The sequence below is a fragment of the Pteronotus mesoamericanus genome, unplaced genomic scaffold, assembly GCF_021234165.1.
Source record: "Pteronotus mesoamericanus isolate MK-2021 breed Mesoamerican mustached bat unplaced genomic scaffold, CSHL_Meso_final contig_182, whole genome shotgun sequence".
In the NCBI taxonomy this organism is placed as follows: Eukaryota; Metazoa; Chordata; class Mammalia; order Chiroptera; family Mormoopidae; genus Pteronotus; species Pteronotus mesoamericanus.
The window spans coordinates 18,762,751-18,779,897 of record NW_026555078.1 but is presented as its reverse complement, the minus strand read 5'-3'; the positions used below and the strand labels follow the sequence as shown (position 1 = coordinate 18,779,897).

Genomic DNA, 17,147 nt, shown 5'->3' with positions numbered 1-17,147 from the left:
TACAGGACTAATAAAATTCATTTTAAAACTTCACAGTATAATAAAAAATGATTTCACAAAAAAAATTCACAGTTTTGTGATCCAAGTTAATTTACAAACATCCATGGAAAGGTACAGAGAACAAAGGGGTTTTTTAAAAACCTATTTGTAACAGAAAATATTCATTCAGCTCCTATATAAAGCTAGGCATTTATGTAGTTCAACTCTTTTAATTGACAGGCTATATATTATGTTAGGCTATTCTGAACACTGTATTACCTTCTTTTGGAAAACCTATGGCATTTTTGAATTAAAAAAAAAATTTAAGAACAGAGTATTCTACTTCTTCAATAGCCAGAACTAAAAGTTACTTTGCTTTATCAATTGCCGGACCAAAGATTTAAAATCAACTATAAATTAAGTCTGAGATGGGCTAAAGGTTGGTATTTGAGAAGAGAACACTGCCACAGTTTGAGTGTTGAAGCTCTCCAGCCACACACTCCTCAGTTCGGATTACCGTTTCAGACCATGCGTTCTCGATCAGGCCCTCAAGTACCCCATCAGCTCTTCAGATTCAGCAATGCCCTAAGATTACATACAAGTGTGAATGTACATGTGTCTGTGCACTTTCTAGGGCCAGACTTCAACTTTCGTCAGAATCTCAAAGGATTCTGTAACTATCAAAAATTTAGGACTCACTGATTTAAAGAGTAGTCCAGGATCTTTATCTACTATCTGACTTTAATTTTAGGTTTCTACCTTACTAATTTTCATCTTCCCACTCATTTTGTCCACAAAGTTCTTTGTTTTGTTTTGATATATGGGTTCTTTATTTACTCCCTAAAGATAATATTGGAAAACCAGAGCTTCATAAAATGCAAAAAGACCCTGTCCACTTAAAACTGCAGTCAAAGGTGGTTTCAAAAGCTGAACCTGTATATTTTTAAGAAACATTTTCTTAAAAAGCTCTTTTCTGAGAACTTTTTCTTTCAGTTACAAAACCAATTTTATCTTTTAGTTAATCACTTGCCTTTCAACTGAGAAAACAATTGGTTAACTGAATTCTCAATTCAGCTATACCTACCTTTACCTTTTAACATACATTAAGACTTAGATAAAAATACATAATGCCCATCACCCCTAACCCCACATAATTACCTCTAATCCCACACAACACAGACTTCAAGAGTTAAATCTTTACTTAGAGATGAAAATGGTTTTACTCTGATATAGCTAGGACTGATTTAGCAAGGAACATCTTGATGAAAAAGGGCAGAACTGCTTAGAATGTTAGCTTACTTTTTACACTACTTTCCTCCTCTAAGCATCTGTCAAGTGTGGGATGAGAAAAAGGTGCTGGAATCTGGAGAGGCAAACTAGAATAAAAATATATTTGAGTCCAAGAATTTTAAGAAGAGACAGACAGAAATGCCACTGGAAAAAATTATAGAGGAATGTTAAAAACAGTTCTGCTCCCCTTTACTGACAAATAACTTCACAAATTATCTGTACACATCATCTGTCCAAGTCTTCAATCTGCCTTTCCCTTACAACCCTCTCCCTTTATACAAGCCACCATTAAAGTCTTGCATTTTAAAATGTATCTTAAATCTCTACTGTTCTTCATCTCCACCATCAGAACCATGGTCCAAGACAACTTTGTCTCTTATCTAGACTAGTATTAAGCCATCAACTACTATTAATTTCTATTTCCTCTATTGTCCCCCTCTGATCAACTGTGCATAGAAAGTAGGCAGTGTAATCTTTAAAAATGTAAAATGAATCATGGCACCACATAACAGTGCGTCTTCAACTTAATCCAAACTCTCAGCATTCAGGGAGTCAGTATTACAGCATTAACAATTCACATTGCCCACACATTGCGCAAGAAGTGCTTGGGACAATGCCAAGAACACCAGACGTGCTCAGTAAATGTTAGCATATTAAGGGAAAGCCCTAGTCTGCCTCTCTTACTTTCAGGTGACATTCTCCCCAACTATGATCCTTTCAGTTAACTGCAAGCTCTTTCCCACTTTTGACCTACTTTTTCCCTCTGTCTGAAATGCTTTTTTCTTAGACCCTTCAGGAACTTATGTCTCTCACTTAAACTTCAAGTCTAAACTCAGCTGTCAGCTCATTGATGAGGGCTTCTTTTTCCCCTTTCTAAAACCACTTTCTGTAATTCTTTATTATACTACTCTTCTCATTTCCTTCATAATGTCTTATATTTTGTTAACTACTTTTTTGTTTCATTGGTTAAACTCCTTGAACATCATCGAATGACTAAGCATCCATCCAACAAATTCTCTTAAGTTGTAGGAAGCAATGGGTTCTGCTCTATTCAAAATAATCTTAATTAATGTAGGTATTAATCTCCTTTCACCATGAAGCTAAAATATTGGTCGCTAATATAAATATGTCACAGCCTGTGCTATGATTCATTATACTTACACCCTTCCCTTAATTGTTAATTAAATATAACCCTGTGTCCAACTAAGTATTGTGCTACGTGCTGGAAGAAGAGGAGCCAGGATGAGAAAATAAAGGTTATTTCCTCCCGTAAGGTCTTGAACGATATAAACAGAGGATGCGAAAACCAAAAAGGGGGCATTTCAAGTAGGGGATGGGGTGGAATGAAGAGTCATCATATGTATGCAAGAGTGTCATAGTTCATCAAGACTAAGATACCATCGATTGTAACTTGCATCATTATTTTATGTTCTAATAAGAAAGAAAAAGAATGCTGTCCAAATTAATTGTTAAATACCGTCAACAGTAAGATGCCTCTCTATGAGAGCTGCATCCCAGGTTCAAAGATGTTCTAGTCTGAGGAAAAGAGGAAGAGGAGAAGGGAGAACAAGAGGAGAAAAAGACGGGGGAGGGAGAGAAGGAAGGAAAAGAATATTACCATTCTATTAACACAAAACCAGTCCTCCAGGAACCTCATGAAGTCTCAGTGAAATGGAATATTGGTTATTCATTAAAGTTTGTTAACAGGAAGGGGAGAAAAGCCACTGGAGTAATTGTTAGAGAGCAGCCTTTGCTTTCCTCTTGTTTCCATTTTGCCTCATATACCTTCACCTATCCCTTTATTTTTAGCTTTTCTAAATCACTTTGTGTGTCTCTTGTATATAGTACATAGCTGAGTCTTGCTCAGTAATCCAAAGTGAAAATCTTGTGTTTTTTTAAAGGTGAGTTAAATATACAAGATATAAATCTTTTTAAATCTACACATTTCAAAATTCTTAGTTGTCCTGTGCATAACAGGTTATAACTTAAGGAGGCAAGCACAACTGAAAAATCATAATAGCAAATTTAAAATCTTACATACATACAGTTAATAATAATGAAAATACTCCACTTCAAACCTGGTCAGATATTTATAAATGTGCAGCTTTAAATGCTTATATTAAAAATAAGGCTAATAACTGGCAAGTTAGGCATCTATCTAAAGGAAACAGAAAAATAAAGAAAACCCAAGGAAATTAGAATAAAATCCTATTTACAGTAACACAGTAGGCTAGACTATTCACCCAGCTCTGTCACTGAAAACAACAAAAAGTGATGGAAAAAACTTTATTTCAAAAATATTAAAAGCACTGAGCTGACAAGATGATAAAGGAATAACCAGATCAAAATCTATGAGAAAGAGAAAATCAAAGAGAAAAATAGCATAATTAAACTCTTTCTGTCCTGTAGACATCTGTCTAACTCATAAAGGTGAATTATAGCTTTAACAATCTCTTGGGAGAGAAGATAATTCAAAGTTTAAGACCCAGCCAACATGGAAAATCCAATAGGAGACCCTTTCTCCATAAAGCTGGGACCTCCCCAAAAGTTTCATCCTCCAGAAAAAAAGTAAACTGGAATTAAACCCAGTCTACCCATTCCCACATCTTATCCCCAAAGGGCTACAAGGAAATTTGTCTTCCTGCTGCAAAAGTGAACAAGGATTCCTAAGGGGCTGTAAAGACAAGGAGGCCCACACACATATCTGCAACCCAAATTCACACTATTTGGGTGGTCCAAAACCTCAAAGGATGAATTTAGCTACCAAACTAGCACCCTGAGGCATCAAGATTGGGGGGGTGACAGGGAACAAAGGTAAATCTTCTTGAAGCAATGTAGTTACTTCTTGCGCCTCAAAGAAAATCCACAAACATTTCTTCCAGGGAAAATAATCAGGTCACAATCAAAACCTCACAGAGTAAATAAAAGGAAATCTATAACTAGGGACAGTATATGAAACTTCAGAAAACAAAAAAACAGATTCACTCAAATGAACAACTATTAGGCAGCTAATTTATCAATAGCAACAATTAAAACCAAAAAAAAAAAGTGAAATTATTTCTTCCAATGGCTAAAAAAAAATAAATAACTGCCAACCTGTAATTTTATACCTAATGGAATACCTATCTTTCAAGAATGAGGGTGATATGGACACTTTCATATCAAAAAAAAAAACAAAAAAAAAAAAAAAAACAAGAGTTTACTACAAAAAAAAAATTATTAAAAAGAATTCTAAAGAAAACAATCTTCTGGCCCTGACTGGTGTGCCTCAGTGGACTGAAGCCCTCACCAGCCTAGTAAGGCAAGAAAAAGAAATGGTGTAAGCACTGGAAAGGAAGACACAATTTGCATTCATAACACTTTAATTTAGTAAGGTGGCTGAACACAGATGTATTTACCAAAAAAGCTTATAAGAGCAAATAGAAAATGGAAAGAAAAAGAAAGAAAAATATAGTAATAATTAAATCTAAGAGAAAGCTTGAGAAATCTTTATGGAGAAAAGGACACTTTACTGAAAATATTTTAAAATATCCAAATAGCTAGAAAGATATCATTTTTAAGGATACAAAGGCTCACTATGATAAAAAGCATACGTTAAATGCATGTGTAGATAAAAGTTACAGAAATCTTGAACTCACATACAAGACAATTCCCGTTTTTTTAAATAACAGCTTTTGAGAGCTTATTTGGAAGTTCTAGCAGGGGAATGTCCTCTGCTCTATCAGGGAAGGTTGTCCTCTTTTACCAAGTGCGCAGCTTCAGGAGGGGCACACATGGAGTGGTGAGGGAGGAAGGGGACACTTGCCTAGCCAGCCAGATCAGCCAAATCGACCTTGGAGTTCAATGGGGTGACAGATGTTGCAGCCAGATCTTCCTCACATCCTAATGACAGCTTTTGAATTTTTGCAAACTTGACTCACATTATTCCCTGTTCGTAAATATTTTTGCAATTGGCATAAACTTACTAGTCACTAATCACAGGAATTTTATTTTAACCAAAATTTAGTAATAGTTGATTACTACATTTTAGAATTCAGTTTCAATGAACAAGTATGAGTGAAGAGCACATGATCAGTATTCAGCTGAGTTCTAGTTGAATGTGCAATGGTCCCACTGGTTCAAAGGTCAACCAAATCCACTGGTTCACCACAATGTAAGCTCTGAGAACCACTCCTGCAAGAGCTAAAACATAGCCAACATTTTACATTAACACATAAGATTTTTGGTTCCTGGTAATTATCTGTGAACATTGCCAGAACACCATCTCCTTAAAAGCCACCTAAAAATGTAAATATCTATGAATATAAATTGCTTTTGCAAGAGGAAAAGAGACAAAACACATTCATAACACAATGACTGTACTGGGCTCAAAGGGTATTCTAGTGGACCTATGTGTAGTTCTCATACATACAATACCTTTGTACATGTGAGATCTATAAGCAGTAGCCCAGTTTGCTTTACAATCGTTTTGAACTTGATCAAATGTATCATTTTCTTTAGGTTTAACTTATTCAAATTTAATTTTGGTTCATGAGAGTTTTGTGGTATCTTATAATACTGCGTAAATGTGGCTTTATCTAAATTTCCTAACACAGAATTAGAAATAGTATCATGCTTTTCTGGTTGCTAGATGATAATACTAATAGCTAACATTTATAGAATGCTTACTGTGTGCCAGGCACTATTAAAAGTGCTTTTTACATATTAAATCATTTAATCTTTACAACAACCCTATCGGGTGTATAATATTACTATCATCATTTTATAGACAGAGAAACTGAGGTACAGAAAAGTTTAGTAACTTTCCCAATGTCACACAAGTGGAGAAACTTAGGGAGTCATACCCAGGTAGTCTGTCTGCAGAGTCCCAGACCCTTAATTACTATGTTACACTTCTTTTCACAATATTTAAAAGCTACATAAAATTATTATGGATTAAAAATAGTAAAAAACTATTTAAAAAATTATCAATAAGAGTTAAACAATAGTTAGACAATATTGGTATCAACACAACTTATTATAGGTTGAGATTTCACAGCTATTTCAAAGTTTCATGGTCATGATCAAGAGGTTTGAAGTTGGACAGACCTGTCTCTGAATCTTGGTTGTGCCCTTTACAAGCTGTGTGATTTTGGACAAATTTCGTAACTTCACCAAGCCTCAGTTTCCTCATCTGTAAAATGAGAATAATAAACATCTCACAAAATTGTTGTTAGTAAAATAATTATTACTACATTACACTGATATCGTAACTCTAACCAAAAATATAGGGGTACGATAAAAAGAGGAGGTTCTCAAATTTCCCCATAAAACAGGCCTTTATTACACTGGAACAAAGATGCCCACTGAAAGCCACCACAGCAACTGTAAGGTCCACATTCTAACATAGAATACCAATCTCTTCTAATTCATAACAAATAATTCCCTTAGATAAAAGTCAAATTCCTAGAGATAAGTTACTGGGACCTTGAAATATAAAATAATGTATATACAAAGAGAAAGAGACAAACGGATAAGATGTTTGTTCACAACAACGCCCACAGATCCCATTCCACACATAGCCTTTAAGACTAGTAGTATTCAAGGAGCCCAAACAGGAAGAGCTGCGTCAAGAAGGAGCAATTCCCAGCATTAGTAGAAGGCAATTTTTATAAGAGAAAAAAAGAAAGAAACAGAGATGTCATCAAAGCAGCGTAGAACTACCGTTATTGCTACCACCAAAGAGTGATTATGTCCATCATACCTGGCATTATACTAGTCAAAAGAACTTAAACTATCACTATTGCTGTCTTTAGAATCCCAATCAAATAATTTAAAAATAAATAACCAATTTCTACCTATGCCTGCATTTACCCAGTAATATATCTATTGGTGATAGGTTAGGTATCTCTTAGAAGGGGATGATTTTAGCAATACACTATAAAAATTTTTTTGAAAAGGAAAAAAAGGAGTAATATTCTACAAAAATCCTATAGGATAATTTTGTTAAACAGCTCATCAATACAGTTATCAAGGTGAGTTTATATGAATGTCTCCAGTCCTATAATTGAATTGTTATTCTTAACACGTAAAAATAATTTTAAAATGTGTGTTCACTATAGCTCAAAGATTTGATAAAGAACTTTCACCCCACCCCCTAAATGTCCCCTTTTAACAAATAATTGTAAAAATGGCCTGCACATTTTTAAAATAAATTTGTAAAAGTATCTGGATCAAAGACCATCTAATTTTTACAAAGTACTATTTCTTAGGGAAACTTATTAGTTATATAGGGAATATTTAACAAATTCTTAAAATGCCCATTTTATAAATGTTTAAGCAAATAAATACAGGGCATGAGGTAGTCTTGGTTACTAGGGCATAAACTCCTAAAAAAACAGCTTAGGTCCTTCTCTTTGGCAATTTGGGATTTTTCTATTTGATCAGTATTTCCTTCATTTTATTTCCTCTAAATGAATAGTATAATTCTTTTTGTCCTTTTTAATGAATGTTATAAATAACTAATAAGGTCAAGTTGGATCAATCACAAATCAGATATGTGAAGATTTTAATTCAACATTTTGGTTAAATTTTTATGTTTATATAACTCAGAGAATATTTGCAAATACCACCAACTATTTACATTTTAGCTCATTTGCTTTGTCATTCTCTTTCCAACACATTTTTTTCTTTCCGAACCATGGGACGGACAATGAGTTGCATAACCTATAACATTTTAGCCCTCAATATTTCAATGTATTTTCCTAGGGACATGGACATTGGCTTATATGTCAACAGTATATCTAACCTAATCAGTATTGTAACAGTGTTATATTTTCTATTACATAACTACAGTCCATATCCAATCATCATTAATTGCCTTTAAAATGTCCTTTAAAGCTATTGATTTCCCTGGCCCAGAGTCCAATTCAGGATCATGCATTGCATTCGCTGGTAACAGCTCTTTAGAAACCTATCATCTGGGAAAGTTCCTCAGTCTATGTCTTTTAAGACTAATATTTTTAAAGAATATAGACCACCAGTTATTTTGTAGACTCTCTCTCAATTTAGGATTATCTGATATTCTCTCGTATTTAAACTCAGGCTACACAGTTTTTGTAGGAATGTCACAAAGTAATGTTGGGTTCTTCTCACTGCATCACATCAGAAAGTACAAGAGGCTAGTGGGTTCTATTAACAGTGATTATTAATAATATTATTTAATAAGTGATTCAATAATAAGTAAAGACAGCCATTACAAATTATTACAGAGCAGACTATATCAGACCAATTCTCCTGGCAAGAAAAACTATAAAAACTGGATTTAAAAATAAGAAAGAAAGAAAAAATAAGAAAAGAAAAAAGGAAGGAAGGAAGGTAGTTAAAATACCAGAGAAAAAGGAAATGCAGGGTTAATGTGAGAAGCTGAAATACCACAGAAAAAGGAAATGCAGAGTTAAGCCTGAAAGCCTCCACTACTTTTTCTTTCTGAGGCAACTAGCTGCAGACTGGAGCTTCTGGCAGTCTCACGGGACTGCAAAGAAAGAAATTAGAGTTTGGGGCTTAGCAAGACAGGTAGGGTTTGAGTGGCTAAGATTCCAGAGAAAAGGCAACCACAGAAAAGTGAGTCTGGACATCCTGTAATACTTTCGACTTCAGGGTATATACTAAGTCCTAACCTGCATGGGGGCAAGAGGCCAAAAGCTAAGCAAAGTGCTTATTTTAAAGCAAAAAAAGGTAAGCAGAACTTTTGGTAGCCTCACAGTGCTAGAAAAAGAAAAATTACAGTTCAGGGCCTGCCAAGAAGGAAAGGCCCTGGCAAACGCCCCAGGATTCCATTTGATACCTCTGAAAGACAACACTCTTAGAGTAAGGGGAAACTGGATTTAAATCAGCCCTTAAAGAAGCCTAAAACAAAGACTCAAGTCATCTCAAGCCTGTACTGGATCAAGGTCATCTCTCCTACTTTTATTTTTAACTACCATCAGAAGAAAATTAAATCCTCTGGAGAACAATATCATCATCAAGACCCTCTATAACTTTTATCCACGATGTCTTATATTGATTATTTTAAGTTACCAGGAATGCTATGATACAGGACCAAATGACAAAAAGCCGAGAAAAACAGCAAACAACAGAATAAGACCAAAAGGAAATCCAGATATTGTAATTATCAGACACAGACTTTAAAATAACTGTGATTAATATGTTCAGGAAAATAGATGACAAGATAAGAATTTCACCAGGGACCTGGAATCTATAAAAACAAATTAAAAATAATTAACTTGAAATTCTAGAATTAAAAAATACATATTATTAAATTAATAAACAGATGTTTGTATTAGCAGGTTGGACATTAAATGAACTAGAAAACAGATCAATAGAAATTATCCAGAGGGAGGACAGGAAAAAAAAAAAGATGGAAAATACAGGAAAGTGCATGAGTCATACAGGATGCAGAGAAAGAGCTGACATACAGATGTCTAGAATCCCAGAAGAAAGTGAGGGAAAGAGTGGGGCAGAAGCAGTATCAGAACAAATACCTCAAAGCTGACACAAGACATCAAGCTACAGATGCAATGGGACTTTGCTACTCATCCTATCAAGAGGTGGAATCTATTTCTCTCTCTCTTGAATTTGGCCTAGGCCACTGGACTTGCTTTGGCCAACAGGGCATTAGAAAATGTCAGCAGAGACTAGAGAGGGATTTGTCTTTTCTTGATGCTCTTAGAACTCAGCCATGAGGTGAATGAAACTATCTGCTGGAAAGGCACATGGAAAACTAACTCCCCACCCTTCCCTTGGCCAAAACCCTGCCAACCAACAAATGTGAGGTTACCATATTTTGCTGTGTATAATGCACACTTTTTTGCCCAAGTTTTTAGGGAGAAATAAGGATGCACATTATACATGGGTATAATGATTACATACCATGGATATAATAATCCTGTATATAATGTGCACAAAACCATGGATGCACATTATACACGGCCAAATGCGTATTTTATACCACCTGGCCACAGCCAAACCACAATCAGACCAGAGATCAATACTGCCCAAGCCAATCTGCCAATCCACATATTGATGAGCTATTAAGTGATTTATTTTAAGCCACTAAGCTTTTTATGAAGCAAACACTAGCTGACACAGAACTAATATATGTAAGTAGGTCAGTGGTTCTCAAACAAGGTTGACTTTGCTTCCCAGGTGTCATACAGCAATGTCTGGAGATATTTTTGGTTGTTACAACTGGGTGGATGCTACTGGCATCTAAGTGAGAAGTAAGTAGCCAGGGATGCTACTAAACATCCTACAAGTCCTCCACAACAAAAAACTGTCCAGCCCGAAATGTCAACAGCACCAAGGCTGGGAAATTCTGAAGTAAATAAAGCATGATAGAATGAGGCAGCCTTTAGGACAATCCTATCCAACAGAACTTTCTGCAACAATGAAAATATTCAATATCTGTAGCCACTAGCTACATTTAGCTAGTAAGCACTTGAAACGTACTTTATTTGACAGAGCAACTAGAGTTCTCATTTTTATTCAATTTTAATTAATTTAAATTTAAATAGACACATAGGGCTAGTGGCTTCTCTGTTGGACCGCACAGCTCTAAAATTGAGATGCTAGAAATATTTGAGAATAGTGAAAATTAGGTTAACAGTGGTAATGGTAAATTTTTATAAAGTTAAGGCTCACAATCACTTGCTACAAATAAATAATCCAAACACTCTTCCTTGTTTCAGTAACTATAAAGTCTAAAATGTACTACTCTGATAAAAATAACAAACTGAAAAAATTTTAAATAAATTTACCATATCCTGCAAAAAACAATTATTCATGAAATGCTGGCTGACAACCTTAACTAGAGGGCTTTCCTAGATTATTAGCATGAAAACCCTAGGAATTTCCTTTTTTTTTTTTTTTAAGTTTAAAGTGATTTAAGAACTGCTGCATTTTAGCGGCCTTAGAATTGTACCAGATGAATAGTTTTTAATCAAGTCATTTCAGGTAATTAAATATTCCTTCACTATCCTTTCTTACCCTCTTCTCTCCCCACCCCATCCCATTCACCACAAGAGAAGGAAGAAGTTGATCCAACGCTGGTACAATTCCACAGACTTTTTTTTAACTTGTCAGCATTAAGTAGGTCAGTTTTCTGCTCTAGTGGGTGTTTGGCAATAGATTTTCTTACTAGAATACAGTGGCTACTCTGCCTGGTAAGCACATACCACAAAAGACTTTGAATAATTCTCCTAAGGGTAGACAGGCTGCCTGATCTCTAGAAGAAAATCCTTGAGTCTTAACTAAATACCACCAGGAAATTCTGACAGGAAACAAAATGAAACAGAAATAAAGAAGATTCCAATTCAAAATTTGTTCTATATAGTGAAGTCTAGAGATTTTAAAGGTCCTCAGTATCTAGGAACCCACAAAGATTTTGTTGGGACTCTGATATGCGCTCAGCCCAATTCTAATTGCTGAAATTATAAATTTTTTAAAAAGTAATAACGGACACACAATCTATCAGAAGTTTTGTTAAGAATTCTAATAGAAAAAACTTACCACTAAAACTAAAATTCCAGAAATCCTCTCCCTTATATGACTTCCCTGAGAAAATATATTTTTTAAAAAGTCAAATAACTGAAAACTTTTAAAAAATGTATTAAACAGAAAGCAAGTTTGACAGTTTATTAGATAAATTGCATGCATAATTTATTGTTATATTTTTAAATCAGTATTGTTTTTCTATTGTGGGTCTGACAACTCAAGTTTTACATTTTGAATCATTTGTAAAGCAAATATTAAAAAAGAAACTTGACATGTCCACATTCAGCCAGTTAATTTATTTCATATCAAATCAAAAGTTCCTGCAGAGGCAAGATTAATATCCTCTATTAATATCAAATAAAAGAAACATTGAAACAACATATTTACTGGATTTATTTTCCAGAAAATTCCAAGAATTTTGACAAATACTAGAAGAAAATGTAAATCTTACAAACCAGATCACTAATTGATGTAACTATAGAATGCACTTAATTTAACCTCACTAGAAATAAATTACATAAAAAAATGTGTTGTGACCACTATTCACATTGCTATAAGCTAACATTCACTTTACCATATTTACCATATTGCACTCACTGTTAAAAAGCAAAATATTTAGAAATATAGAAAATTTCAGATATAATATAAATTCCAGAAAAAAAGAATCTCACATTCATCTTCACTTAAAAGTGAAAGAAATGCACTGTCAGACTTTTTATTTTATTAAAGAAAGAGTGTCTCTAAGTCGAGAAGCTACCCATTCTCTCCTCCACTTCCAGACATTAAAAGTAGATAAAACCAAATTTAAATGAGTAAAAAAATGTTACATCTGAATGGCAAAGTATGCAATAGCTATTTAGAAAAAAAGTCCCATCATCATGACCAATTAATAAGTTCTCTTTTATTATAGTCTGTTTTTGAATGTGCTTACTCCTTGACAAAATGTCATAAAGTTAGTTGATTATAGTAAGCAACTGAACAGAGATCGTTCCAAGACCAATAAAACCACCAAGAGACATGAGAGGTTTTTTTTTCTTTTTTCATTTATACATAAAACAATTGAAGATAACAAGGTAGCTAATTCGCTTACATGGCCCATCTAACACCCATCCATTCGTTGAATACTAACTCAGTTCCCAGAATCTAGTTGTCTAAAAAATTCCCACAGTACCCAGTAAGATGTTACTATGCAATTATAAAGCACCTATGTCCTGAACATCATACTGAAGTAAAATGAATATATTTCTGAAATAAAATGAATGCAATCATATAATTGTGTCAGATGCTATTAACTGGCTACCCAAAAAGCTGTTCCCAAATCCTTCCTCCCTTCTTGCCTCTCACTATGGAGGCCAAAAGGCTAACTATAGTTACGTGACATATAATCCAATTTTCACCCATGAGACATAAGAAGTGACTTGTTAGAAGCAGAAATAGGAAAGTTCTTGCTTGACATAGACTGGCCTATGTTTAGACTTGTGTAAGAAAAACCTCTCTGCTGGTGTCATGTTGTTTTAATTGCTGAGACTTTATAATGGATTTAAATTTTTTAACATTTTATAATGGGTTTTGATATTTAAAAAATAAATAAAATCAATCTGCATTTTAGGAAGGAAGGAAGGAAGGAAGGACTCCTACCTTTCGTGACAACATGGATGGAAGTGGATAATATTATGCTAAGTGAAATAAGCCAACTGGTGAAAGACAAATACCAGATGATCTCACCTATAAGTGGAATCTATTCAACAAAATAATTTAACGAACAAAATAAACCACAGACGTGGAAACATGGAGCAGATTGAAAGTGACCTGAGGGGATGGGGAAGGAGGACAGTGGTAGAAAGAAGGGACTAAACAAAGAATGTGTATGAATGACCCACGGACATGGACAACACAGTGGGAACTGACTGTGGGAACAGGGGGCAGGGTGGAATGGGTGGAGGAAGGCAAAGGGGGAAAAACTGAGACAACTGTAACAGAATAAACATGATTTAAAAATAAAAAATTTTAAAAAATATTTTTTTTGACCAATTTGATGGGAGGGATAATATCTTATTGTAGTAGCTGAATGAAGGTAGTTCCCCTCAAAAAGATATGTCTATGTCTTAATTCCCAGAAACTATGAATAATACCTTATTTGGAAAAAGGGTCTTTGCAGAGATAACTAAGGATCTCTAGATGAGATCACCCAGGATTATCTGGTGGGCACTAAATCCAATGACAATTTTCCTTATGAAAGATGCACAGGGGAGAGAGACACAAGGAGAAGAGGAGGGGACCAGCTAAAGGAAGAAGCAGAGGTTGGGGTTACGCTTGTAGAAGCCGAGGGACTGAGGGACAACTGCAACTACCAGACACTGGAAAATGCAGGGAAGGATTCTCCCCAAGAGCCTTCAGAAGGAGCATGGCCTTGACTTTGACTTCAGTCTTCTTGCTATGAGAATTCTTATTGTTTTAAATTACCACAGGTTTCTTATGGCAGCCCTAGGAAACAAATATAATCATTGTACCATAAACTTGTGTTTTTCTGAAAAATACTAAGGTTAAGCATATTTTCATGTGTTTTTATTGGCCATCTGAATGGGCTTTTCTGCAAAACGACTATTCAGATATTTTCCCTGTTTATTAAATGTTTATTTTTTTCTACCAATTCTTATGAACGCTGTAAAAATGCAGACGTTAACCCACTGGCACATATTGTGATATTTTTCTATGTCTTTTGAATTCCTTTATGTTTGGTCATTAGGTTAAGAAAAATAAACGACATGCAAGGCCAAAAAAAAAAAAAAGGAGGAGGAAAAGAAAAACCTCTCTCTGTTTAAGCCTTGTAGTCAGGATTTCAACTTAAGAGTTGGATTCAATCCTTATACATCACCATTATCAGAAACTCTACCACAACTTTAACTGTAAGTAACTTCCTGACTAATGATTAAAAAACAGAATTACATGCTAGTTCTAAATTAGTCCAATAAAGTTATAATCTCCTGATAAGGCCTAATTTCTAGGGAATATCTCTTCAGAGAGCTGTAGGAAATCTGAGGTAGGACTGAGCTGAAGGAAGAATGGGAGAGAATAAGAAGATAGAATCAGGGAGATATCTGGACTCTGAATTGTACATAGGGTAAGAGCCAAGACACTCAAACAGTGTATCAGGAACACCATCCTTGAATGACAGCCTAAGCCTTCAAGAGGTGATAACATATATCAAAACAAAAGCCCTGGAACATTAAGACTGCTGTCCAAAAAATTAATATTGTTTATATTCTTAGGAATGATAATGACACTGGAGAGCTCTATAGAAAATAATTTGCTTTTATTAAAGAAATGTGTATTAAAGTATAATGGCCTTTTTTCTTAGAAGATGCAAACTGAAGTACTTAGGGGTAAAGTATCATAATGCCTGCAACTTTCAAGTGGTTCACAGAAAAAAGAATATACACATTTTTAGAAATACTTAAAGTATGGCAAAATATTTAATATCTAATTATCAGTGGGAGATATACAGATAATCCTGAATTATCAGCAGGAGAAATACAGATGTTCATTCTTGTATTTGAAATATTGCATAATAAAAAGTTAGCTTTAATGTTTGTTAATTGCCTGGTTTGGGTATTGTAATACAGCTATGTAAGATGTAACCATTGGGGGAAACTGGGTAAAGGCCATATGGAACCTCTCTGTCCTTTTTATACAACTTCCTGAATACAGAATTACAACAAAGTAAAATGTTAAAATAAAAATGTTGGGCCTTGGCCGAGTGGCTAGGTTAGGTGGAGCATCATCCTGTGCACCAAAAGGTTGTGGGTTTGTCCCCTAGTCAGGACACATACAAGAGGCAACCAATTGATGTTTCCCTCTTACAGAGATGTTTCTCTCTCTCTCCCCTTCTCTCTTTCTAAAATAAATAAAAGCATATCCTTCGGTGAGGATTTTTAAAAATCTACTCATTAAAAAAAAACGTTGGGAAGCTTTCTACTTTGGTAATAAACATATAATTCCCTTTATCTTCCACTGAACTATGAAATCTGAATAGAATGCATGAACACCTATTTGACGAGTCTGAAAAAGTATTATAGGTGGATCTAGAATTCAAAGTATCACCAAATTTGCTGTGAGTTTACCATTTTACCCCTTCAGTATCCCCCCTGCCTTAAGTCAGCACAACCCGAAACCCAGAAGTGAGCATTAAGGTGCAGAAGAGAGAGATACAGGGGAAACCCTCTAGCTCCGGCTCAAGGGCAAAAAAAAGGAACTCCTAAAGCTCAGGGAAAGTGGGGGAAATCCCTGGTGTATTTCTCTCCAAACTCTCACATCCCAGTCCTCAGGTCTTCTGTGGTGGGCATAGCAGCAACAGTACCACCAAGAGTGACTGGAAAGGGAAGACTCCAGAAGTGAAAATTCTTCCTTTCCCTTCAATGGTGCCCTGCCTCCAAGCAGGCAGATCAAACTTCATTGCTTTTTTCCTTCCTCTTCTGTCTTCAGGAAAGTCACTCTATAAAGTTGTTTATGAACTCCTGAGTTCACCCTCAATCTAGGTAGGTATGGACTGATGCTAAGTAATATAATAAAAACTTTGAAAACTGTGATAATAGGTAAACTTACAACCGGATTCCAAACTGACCACTGAGTGAACACATGTAGAAAATATCTGAACAAGACCAATAAAGCTCTAAAAACTGAAATAACACTGGAACCACAATCCACTGAAGGTTAAAACAAAAATAATAACATTTGCCATGGAATGTAAAGAAAACCTAGCATTTCATTACACAATACTCAAAATATCCGGGGTACAAACCAAAATTACTCACATGAGACAAGACAATTAAAAAAAAAAAAAAAAAAAGCAGGACACAAAGTCAATATTCAGAAATTGATGGCATTTTTGTACACCAAAAATGAACTATCAGGAAGAGAAACTAGGGGAAAAAATCCCATTTACTAGAGCAACAAGAAAAATAAAGTACCTAGGAATAAATTTAATCAAGGAGGTAAAAGACCTGTGCTTGGAAAACTACAGGAACACTAAAGAGAGAAATTAAGGAAGATACAACTAAATGGAAACATATACCATGTTCATGGATTAGAAGAATTAACATCATTAAAATGTCCATACTACCCAAAACAATCTATAGATTCAACACAATTCCTATTAAAATACCAATGGCATATTTCACAGATCTAGAACAAATATTCCAAAAATTTATATGGAATATAAAGACCCCAATAGCCTTCGCAATCTTGAGAAAGAAGAACCAAGTTGAAGGGATCACAATACCCGATATCAAACTATATTACAGGGCCACTGTAATCAAAACAGTCTGGTACTGACATAAAAACAGACA

At 34.8% G+C, this 17,147-nt stretch overlaps 1 protein-coding gene across 6 annotated transcripts in view; it reads right to left on the bottom strand.

Moving 5' to 3' along the window:
- Positions 1 to 17,147, bottom strand: part of NUMB (NUMB endocytic adaptor protein) — a 129,510-nt gene that overhangs the window by 62,126 nt on the left and 50,237 nt on the right. For 5 of the 6 annotated variants that reach the window (XM_054567317.1, XM_054567316.1, XM_054567320.1 and 2 more), the window contains exon 3: positions 6,358 to 6,442. The exons of the other annotated variant lie outside the window; for it this stretch is intronic. The gene's annotated coding sequence lies outside the window, so the exon portion shown is untranslated. The remainder of the gene's footprint in view (positions 1 to 6,357; positions 6,443 to 17,147) is intronic. 6 annotated transcript variants of the gene reach the window in all.